An 11,051-nucleotide genomic window follows, 5' to 3' on the forward strand; every position below is an offset into this window, starting at 1 on the left:
CTTATTGTGCTGTGATTTAATGAAATACAAATTATGCTTTTTGTAACTATCTTTATTTGAAAGAAAATTCAGTTGATATCCTCTATCAGTTTAATCCTTTCAATACGGAGAAATATCAGTCCGAGTGCCCCCAATTGCCGGGATCAGTTATTTCTCCTCTAACAGATTATTAGATAAAATAATTTTCATGCCTGAAAGGTTGAAGGTCTTAGAGACGCATAAACGTCCCCATAACAGTGCACTATCAACAACAATGATTTCTCAACCTTCATTGATGGGACAGCATATGTCCCGTGGTAAACCTAAACCATCTGAACCTCGGGACAGGGTATGTCCCAGCCGGAATTCTAGAGTCAATAGCTCATTTTTATTGACATTTTACTTAGCATTTTGATGATTATTTTAGCCAACGTTTTTTCACTAACATTTTCATGTACATTTGCGTTAGCAATTTTATTAACATTTTTATTTATAAGCCTTTTTCGGAATTAACAGTTATAAAATAAGAATGGTAAAAAACTGAAAGTAGTGGAGGAGCAGTAGTAACAGTATCTAAAGCCTGGGCTTCTTGAGGGTGTGGTAGGGCTGGAAATAATTGTTGCACGGCGCTACGTTGCAAGAGGTGCAGAGATATTTTTGAGAGTGTCTCTTTCTTCATTTTTGGGCACCATGCTCATTTTCTGCGCGTTTTCCCTTCAAATGGGAAATGGTTTCCAAGATTGAAAAGTCTCGCTGTTGTTGATGACATAGTTTTGGAGGAAGAGTGTCTTTACATATTGACTTCCTAGCTTGCACTTACAAATGTCAGGAGTCTTTCAGCAGCAGCAACGAGGAATGGTAATAAAAGACGTCTTCGTTCAGTAACGTCTTGGTGAACAACATGGGCATTAACAATCGAGGTCATGAGTAATCTGTAGATTACCTTTTTCCACCACTTGGTGAATTTCCACCTCGATCCCCCTCGTAGCATGTCCCCAGTTGGTCAGAGAAGTCAATTCCACCCATGAACCTCGTTGTAAAACGTTACCATTGATGGTCATTGACTCCATCTTAGATCCATCTTTTAGAGTTCTAATTACAGTACTTAATTCAGTGCTATAGCATAGCAAAAACTTCCTTCGTGTCCATCTATTTGCAGCAGTTATTCCCTCTCTTGTAGTTTGGAAAACCGAATCACCTCGCTGTACTTCTCGTCTTCTCGTAGTCAGAAGCGTTGGTGTATTTCTTCGTCCTTTCATGTAGGTGCCGACAAATTCATGGGGCAGGGAGTACATCAGATTCATCGAAGTGAAGAATCGGTCAAAACAGAGAACGATTTGGGGTATCTTCATTGTAGAAATAAGCATTTTACAACGCGTTCTTCTAGATTTCCTTTAGTCACTGAAGATTCTTTCTCAGTGTAAATGTTGAAGTCGTATACGTATCCAGTCTTAGAATCGCAGCGCTCCCAAACTTTGATACCTCTCTTTACTGGTTTCATGGGTTGGTACTGCCTTAGGCCGCTCCTTCCCCAGAATTTGATGATTGACTCGTCTATTGACTGCCTTGTGCTGTCAGTGAAACTCTTTAAAAAGGTACACTTCAAGCAGGAAACTACTTCCTAAATATGGTATAGTTTTGAAGCATCTGCAAGTTTCTTCGGGGAATTGAAATATAATTTTGAAATCAAGAAAAGAAAGTCTCGTAGCTGCATTTCCTAGCGAAGAATTTAGTGACCAATAGTGAGCCATTTGAGATGCCCGGTAGTAGCTCATGATCAACAATATCCCAACTACTGTCATGATTTCGAATTTGTCGCTGATGTGATGCATTTTGTCTGTAGCGGTTCGACTGTCTGATGCTGAACTTGCTTCCTTTTCCATCAATGACTTATTCTCCATTTCTATTCTTTCGTTCTTACATTGGGCAATGTAAATGAATAAGCTTTTGGGAAAGATCTTGAAGAAAAAATCAACTTCTTTGGCTCCGTTGCTAATAGAGAAATCTGTTTGACCCTTGATCTAAGTAACTAGTGGCATTCGTGGAGAAAAGTTAGTTGCATCTGACCACGAAAATGATGGTGGATTCTTGTTCTGGAGCTCTATTTTATCATCAAACAAATCAATGTGATTGGATGAAACGTTGTGATTGTCCCAGTCGTTAATATCAAAAATTTTCTAGACTGGGACAGCACATATCCTGTCTGGTGCGAAAGGATTAAATATTTTTAACTTATCAAAAATTAAGGTGATGAGAGGCAATAATTAATGAATCCATTACTTATAACTACACAATTATAGTATATCATATAATTGTACTAAAAATGTAGGAAGTATTAAAAGTTAAAACTTCAACTAAAACATTATACAAATACAATTTTTTTTAGAAATAACTGCAGTTAAATAATTATTGATTCGTCTTAAATTTAGGTACAACGGTATGAATCATATCGGATATTTACTTTATACAAATGTTAATGAGGTTCTCTTTTTCCGGAGCTTTTTTCCGTGATTTACAAAGTGTGCTACTTTGAATATCAGACAAAATATTAAATTACTAAAGTATAAAGGTATTATTAAGGGTTTTAAACTATGTTTGAGAAAGGAAACTAAAATCAATCTATCCAACCAGTATTTTGGAGACCTTTACAGAAGCAGAATAGTTGAAATTTGTAATTCATGAAAAAAAAATATTAAAATTTGGTGAAAAAAAAAACAAAAAATAAAACGGAATTAAGATTTTTTCTTTACCAAAATGTTCCGTACTATAATATTAAATTCACAATTTTGGTTTCACATTAAAAGTTTGCAAAAAAAAAAAAATCAATTGCAAAATTTTGCTTTGGAAATTTAAGCATTAATATAATTTCAAAACAACATCTTTATAATATGACTGTTTAAATTTAGAAATTAATATTTACTTTATATATTCAGTTCGAATTTAACTAATAAATAAAATCTTGAAATGTGAAAGTGTTCAAGATCAGTCGATGCAATTCTAAACAAAAGCTTAACATGCACATCGAAAAAATGACAGTGAACTATTTATTTTATTCATTCTTTTCGAAATTAGCTAATAAATAAAATTTTTTATTCTAAAAGTTTCTTAAGTATAAAAGTGTTCATGATCTGCAGACGCAATTATAATTATATGTAGATTGAGAAAGATGATTGTGGATTATTTAATTGTGGAAACGCGTCAATGAATGAAATCTCTCTCAATATAATCCTTAATCTACAAAACCTTTATATATCAATAATATCCCTCAATTTATATAGATAGCTATTTTCGTCAAGTATGTCAAATTGAATTTATAAATTTTAACAGTTATTACAGTATAGTAATAATTTCTCCGATATTTAATAATCTGAAATTTTTCAAACATATTTTAAAGTTTCTAAATTTACATTTGAAATTAAAAAGAGCCATTAATCTTAAGTTTTTCAATTCTTAAATTATTCAGTTTATCATGCTGAAATAAATAGTTGATATTATCATTTGTGTGTAACATTTCTCTTCTCTATTTATAAATTTATAACGATAGCACAGATTTTATATATGAATATACTTTCTTATCACTATAAACTTTTTTAAATATTATATGAATTTGTCAGTTTGTAAGTTATGCTTACATTTTTACATATTTTAACATTGATAATTTATATAAATTCAAATGATACTTATATTGATCAAAATATAGCCGGTTTGAGTATCATTAAATATACTGGGTTCTAATACCGATAAAAAAGATAGTATATTCGACAACTTATCAATTTATAGTTGGTTCATACATATCTATCAAAACATCATAGGTACAAGTACTGATAAAAAAATATGTGGTTTCTAAATATGATCAGATGATAGGGAGTTCGAGTTTTAATAAAAAAAAAACAAAAAGAAAAAAACAATTGGTTTAAGAACTGATAAAATAATAACGGGTTTGAGTAGCGATAAGTAGATAGTGGGTTCAAGTTTGAAGCTAAAGAGAGGAATTTCAAAAATTGATAAAATAATAGTGGGTTCAAGTAAATATTAAAAGATAGTGGTTTCAGGTACCGATAAAAAGTGAGTGAGTTTGCTGGCTAATTAAGTGATAATTAGTTCCAGTACAGATAAAAACATCCTGGGCTTGAGTACTGATCGAAGAAGATTGTGATTTCTAAAACAGATCGGATGATAGAGGTTCCAAGCATTGAAAAAAGATAGTGAGATTGTACTGACTATTTATACCTGGTTTCAGTACCCATAATATGATAATAATATGATAGTGGGTTAGAGAATTTAAAAAAAGAGTGGGTTCGAAAAGGTTTCAAATAATAGTAGGTTCGAGTACGGATCAAAAGAGAGTGGAATTGAGTAATGATCAAATACGAGGAGGTCCGAGATTTAATCGAAGGATAGTAGCTTCGAATACCGATACAAATAACGGATTTGAGACCTGATTAAAAGAGTTATTTCTAACACTGCTAAAAAAGATGGTGTGATCGGATTTTTTAACAGGATAGAATTGTTTAGAAATTGATAAAATGAAATGGGAACAAATATCGATAAAAAGTGGTGAGTTCTTCCTTCCTTCCTCAATGGCACGACAGCCCCGGGTGGGCCCTGGCCTTCTCAATCAACTTCCTCCAGGCCTGTCTCTGCCTGGCAGTTGTCTTCCAGTTTGAGACTTTTAAGACTGAAAAGTCTCTTTCCACGCAGTCGGCCCATCTCAGCTTTGGTCGACCTCTGGGCCTTGATCCGATGGGCTGAGCCGAAAAGATTATGTTTGTCGGACGCTCTCTGTTCATCCGAATGATGTGTGGTGAGTTCTAGTGCTGATAAAATGAGGGGGTGCTAAAAAATAATCAAATAATAATTGGTTCGAGTACAAAAAAAAGACAGCCAGATAGTACTGTTCAAATGTTACCCGGTTTCATTATCGATTAAATAATAGTACTTATCACAATGAAAAGATGAGGGTTAAGTTCGAAAAGTATTCATATAATAGCGTTTATTTGAGTAATGATTTTAAGATAGGGGATTCAAGTTATGATCAACTGATAGTAGATATGAGTACTGATCAAATGATAACGGATTTGAGTTCTGATAAATATTAGTGGGTTTGAGAACTGACCAAAACAGTTGGTTCAAGTATACCTATAAAAACATTGTAGGTTTGAACACCAATCAACAAAGTAAATGGTTTTCAAAACTGATCAAGTTATAATTAGTTCGAATAATTAAAAAAATAGTGGTCTCGAGTACTGATCAAACAATAGAGGTCTCTAGTACCACAGAGTCATAGTGGGTTTTGAGTATTGAACGTAAGAGATTATATTTTAAAACAGATCAAATTATGGTAGATACACTTAAACATGAAAAGATAGTGGGTTCAAATACAGATTAAACGTTAGCAGTTACAAGCACCGATAAAAGACAATAGGTTCGTGTATTGAAGAAAAGAGAGTCTGTTCGAAAAGGGCTAAAATCATAGGGAGTTCGAATATTGAACAATAGAGAATGGATTCCAAAATTTGTTGTTGTTGTTGTTAATTTACGTCGCCCTAGAGCTGCACATTGGGCTATTAGCGACAGTCTGGGAAACATCCCGGAGGATGATCCGAAGACATGCAATCACAATTTTGATCCTCTGCGGAGGGGATGTCACCTCCGCTTCGGTAGCCCGACGACCTGCGCGCGAAGTCGAGCACTTTACGGTAGCACAGTTTAACGAGGACCAATACCGCACACCCTCGGTCCCTACGCAGACTGATCCAAGTGGTCACCCGCCCGCACACTGACCGTAGTCAGTGATGCTTGACTTCGGTGATCTGCTGGGAACCGTGTCTTAACGATCAGTCCACTGCGGTACTCCAAAATTTGAAATAGTTGACTCGAGTATTGGTCAAAAAAGAGTTCAATCGAATAATGATCGATTATGAGTAGGTTCAAAAGCTTATCGAGTGATAACGGGTTCGAATACTGATGCAACGCTTAGTGGTTTCTATTTATAAACACCGAGGGTGTGCGGTATTGGTCCTCGTTAAACTATGCTACCGTAAAGTGCTCGACTTCGCGTGTAGGTCGTTTGGCTTCCGAAGCGGGGGTGCCATCCCCTCTGCAGAGGATCAAAATTGTGATAGCATGCCTTCGGATCATCCTCAGGGATGTTTCCCAGACCGTCGCCAATAGCCCATTGTGCAGCTTTAGTGCGACGTAAATGAACTACAACAACAACTATTTATAAACAAAACAGTGTTGTTTAGAAATTGATAAAATGATAGTGGGAACGAATATGGGTAAAAAATATTTAATTCGAATACCTATAAAAAGAGAGAGCATTCGAGTAGTGATAAAAAGATGGAAGAAAGTTGGTTCATGTATCGATTAAAAGTTAGTGGGTTTGAATACGGATGTAAAAATAGTGGGTGTCAGTTTTCAATAATAGAGAATGGATTATAAGAATTGATCAAATGATAGTGGGTTCAAGCACAGAATAATGGATAGTGGTTTCGAGTACCAATAAAAAGAGAATGGCTTCGAGAACTGTCCAAGGGATAGTTGGTTCGAGTAGCTTTAAAGCTATTGTGGATTTAAGTAATAATCAAATGATAGAGGGTTTGAGAAAAGATAAAAATAAAGTGGGTTCGTATACCGATAAAAAGATTGTGAGTTCGAGATTTAACCAAATGATAGTTCGTATGAGTATGCCTATAAAATCATCGTATTTATCAAAAAGATTTATTGTTCCTAAAACTTATAAAATGATATTGGGTTCGAGTACAGATAAAAGGGAAGTAAGTTAGAGTACTGATCAAATGATAGTGGAGTTTTAAGTATCGATAATAAGGTAGTGAGTTCAAGTTCTAAACAAAAGAGAGTAGATCCTAAAATAAATCAAATAATGATGGGTCACATTTAAAAAAAGAGTGGTTTCGGGAGGTGATGAAAAAATGAGTTCGAGAACTAAGTAAATGATAGTTGGTTAGAGTACCTATAAAAACATCATTGGTTCGAGTACTGATCAGAAAATTGTGTGGTTCCTAAAATTGATCAAATGATAGTGGGTTCGAGTACCGAATAAAAAGACAGTGGGATAGTACTAATTAAATAATACCGATTAAATTAGTTTAGTGGGTACGAGGACCGGAAAAAAGTGAGAGGGTTTAATAAGTGTACAAACAATAGTGTTTGATCGAGTAAGGATAATAAAGATAGCTTTGAACGAAACAGTGGGCTTTAAAATTAATCAAATGACAGGGGGTTTAAGTTGCGACTAAAAGATAGCTGATTCAAGTAATGATCAAATGATAGAAGGTTCGAGTACTGATAAATTATAGCCGATTTGAGTTTAAATAAAAATAGTTTGTTTGAGTACCGATTAAAAAGTAGAGGGTTTGAGATCTAGTCAAATAATAGCTGTTCGAAAATACTTATAAAAGCATCGTAGATTCGAGTACTAATTAAAAAAGTGTGTGGTTTCAAAATTCTGAAAAAATGATAGTAGTTCTTATAAAAAGACATCATCAATCAAATTATAGTGGTCACTAGTTGTTGTTGTTAATTTACGTTGCACTAGAGCTGCACAATGGGTTAAACGTTTTTACTAAACAATATTACTAAAACGAAATAATAATAAGATGAGAGATCAGTTTCTTTAAAAGTTTACTTCAAAATCAATACTTTAGAAGATCTTTTCTACGATTCGAATTCTTCTTTTTTATTTTACCTTAAATAATTTGAATTAATTAACTCCATTCTCAGTTTATAGTTACGATGATTGTTTGTTGTTGTTAATTTACGTTGCACTAGAGCTGCACAATGGGTATTACTAAAACGTTATTACTAAACAATATTACTAAAACGAAATAATAATAATATGAGAGATCAGTTTCTTTAAAAGTTTACTTCAAAATCAATACTTTCTTTTCTACGATTCGAATTCTTCTTTTTTATTTTACCTTAAATAATTTGCATTAATTAACTCAATTCTCAGTTTATACTTACGATGAATAGCAATTCTCATTTTCTCCACATATGTTCTCTGTTTTAAATCTAAGAATAATATAATTTTGATTTTGCGATAAAGATTAATTTTATGAAGGAAAAAGATATTACTTGCTTATGACAGTATTTTAATTAGATCTACGTAGAATACTTTGATCAGAGTAGAAAACAATACGCTTTAATCTAATTTAATGACAAAAGTAAAGTAAAAAAATAGTTGAATTTGGCCATTAAATAAATGGTTTCTTCAAATGAACAGCCTACGCTGTCCAGATTTTCTTAATTTTCTTTTCTTAAACGACTGCTATTAAAAATGTAGTATTTACATTATAAACTGTAACGTTCCACTCTAAAGGATGATCCAATATTCAAGAATAAAATATTATTTCAGGTAAAGATTAATATCATTACCTCTTCTGTTTTAATTGTGATTTTAAAAGAAAAAAAATTAAAGTAAAGAAATTTCTTCTTTTCAGTTTGCGGTTTTGATGACGAAACTATTATGAATTCATTTATCAGTTAGCTCCCAATTAAGGAGATTTGTTAGTTATTATAAACATGCATAAAAAGAGAGATTTAGAGTAAATGTGGAGTTATGGGTTTGCTATCAGAATTCGTGATTAAGTTTAATTCTTTTTCGAATCTGTTGTGATATTTCTTTTTAAATATGTAAAAGACAAAATTATTAATTATGTTTAATTTTCAACATTAACATCAAATATTTGAAAATAAATACAGAAGAGCAATACGTATTTTTAATAAATATTATTCATATTATAAATATCTGTATTTTAGTTTAGGTATTTTCAGCATTAATTTAGTTTATATGCAAAAATTATATTTCTCAGTTATTTTTAAATCTGTATTTCTAGCTACAAATAGAAAATATATGCCTAATTATTACAATACATAAAATAACGAGAGCAATTTTTTGTGATAATATTAAAATTCATTAAAAAGCTGTCAACCGTACCTGGGGGATGATCAGTTTGGTGACGAAAATTTACAGAAATTATATTTCTAAATGGAAAGTTGCAGCACCTTTGAGCACGGAGAGCTCGAAACTAATTTATCATATTTGATTTGAAACACGAAAAAGACAATTTTGGGCCGATAGTTATCCCCAAATGGGAGTTTTAAAACTAACCAAAACAGCTGTCTGGTTTTCTCTATTATTATAGGCGTTTTTGATTGCATCTCTGAAACTGTGACGTGGTCAACAATAGAATCGTCAACAATATACCCTACTAGTTTCTCTCAGATTAACTCGGAATTTTCTCGGAAGCCCTCTTCTAGTTTTTGGACATGGTACCACTATTTTTGCATATCTTCCCATACGCTCCAGGAATTATGCCACCCTCCCCTGAATATATACCACATTTACCAGGGACATTTTTTGAATTTGAGCTTCTTTAATTACGGCTCGAATTTATATTCACTATAGGGAGCTTAAAAAAATAACCCTGCCTGAAACTCGCACATTTTTAAAAGACCAAAAGTGAGTATTAAAAATCCTTAAGTTTTTCTTCGCGTGAAGAATTTTTATTTGTGATATTCAATAAAACATAGCAATGATGTTCAAAATTTCAGTTTTTTAGTAGAACAGAAATGTTTTTTACATTTTTGTTTTTTAAAATATAAAAATTTTTGATTTTTAAAATATAAAAGTTGCCTCGGAGTATCAGATTAATATTTTTGAATTTTATCAAGATGCCTATGGTTTTATACTGTTTTTTTATAGTTAACATTGCTTATCAAATGGTCAAAAGGCTTGTTTTTCTCAGAAAAGATTTTATTTTCAACGAAAATTGACTATTTACGACAAGCAAAAAGTCCCCAGTTCTTTTTGGCTCCGACATTCTTCATAGACTGCCACGTTTTTCTTCAATATTCCTAACTTCAGTATTTCAGGAACATATACATACTCTGAGATTTTCTTTAAGGATACTTCTGGCAGAATAGTTGCTAGGTTTGTTGATCATTTTAATTAAGATATAAGGATGCAAAGAAAGGTCAGATTTTCTATGTTTCATCCAAAAGGAGAGACATTATCTTCCTATTCGCCGTTCCAAACTTGTCGTCTTTTCTTTGGTATAGTAGGACTTAAAGTGATAATTGCAATAATTTAGTTATGACCAAAACTAGGATCCTCAATCAGAATTATCTTCGTAGATTGACTGAGGTGAGTAGAAACACAGAAAAAGTTAGGGATGTCCAGTGTCCCGTTGAATGTTTGAAAAAAATCCAAGCAATTTGTAACCACACATTGTGGTTGCAAATTTACACATCAGGAAAGTGCTTTCTTGTAACATTTATCAATCTGGTTTTTCTTCTGAAATAATTACACTTTCATTGTTGTTTCTAAGTTTTCGTGTTTTCAGAAGCTTGAATAAACTTTTTTTTACATTGCATGGCAAAATAAATAGTTTGTATTATTTTACAATTTTACCCTTTAAGAAAACTAAAGAATGATTCAAGCAGAGCCAGGAAAAATAAAAATGACCCCTATTGATTTTATTAACGAAAATGTAAAAGTAGGTTCAGTAATTTTTTCTAATTTTTAATGTAACAATTGTTACGAAATGTATACATGATTTTTTCATAATTTTCACTATAAATAAAAGTATATGAAGTAATTATTATCAGTTTCTACTTTTTCTTTAGAATTTCTGTGTTTTAATAGGCAGACGTGATGATAAACTGTATGTTAAACTATATACGTGATATTATATGCTTATTAGTGTTCACAAATTTTTAATTCACGGAGCTGATGCTATTAAAACACTTTGAAATTCCAAGTGTTGAGCAATCTGAAAAAATTCTTGAAACACTTCAAGACATAAAGGAGAATATCGTTTTGGAAAATATTCTAAATTGCATAAGACTGAAAATTTAATAAATTTTTTTACTCAGTAATATTTCGCTTATTTCCAATACTTAAATTACTTTTTATAAAAAAATGTTTAAAGAACTCGATCCTACGGTAAAAAATATCTTATTTAAGGAACCTTTTTGAAATCATTTGAATAGATATTGTAATATAGTTTTGACACAAGAACATTCCAATAAATCTGATAATTTAT

General features: G+C 32.2%; 1 long non-coding RNA gene across 1 annotated transcript in view; it reads left to right on the forward strand.

Annotated features, from left to right (window-relative positions):
- Positions 1-8,999: 8,999 nt before the first annotated feature.
- The window catches only part of LOC107441649 (uncharacterized), a 44,921-nt gene continuing 42,869 nt past the window's right edge, over positions 9,000-11,051 (forward strand). The window contains exon 1 of the long non-coding RNA XR_011636285.1: positions 9,000-9,466. This is a non-coding gene — a long non-coding RNA (uncharacterized lncRNA). The remainder of the gene's footprint in view (positions 9,467-11,051) is intronic.

The sequence above is a fragment of the Parasteatoda tepidariorum genome, chromosome 2, assembly GCF_043381705.1.
Source record: "Parasteatoda tepidariorum isolate YZ-2023 chromosome 2, CAS_Ptep_4.0, whole genome shotgun sequence".
Taxonomy (NCBI): domain Eukaryota; kingdom Metazoa; phylum Arthropoda; class Arachnida; order Araneae; family Theridiidae; genus Parasteatoda; species Parasteatoda tepidariorum.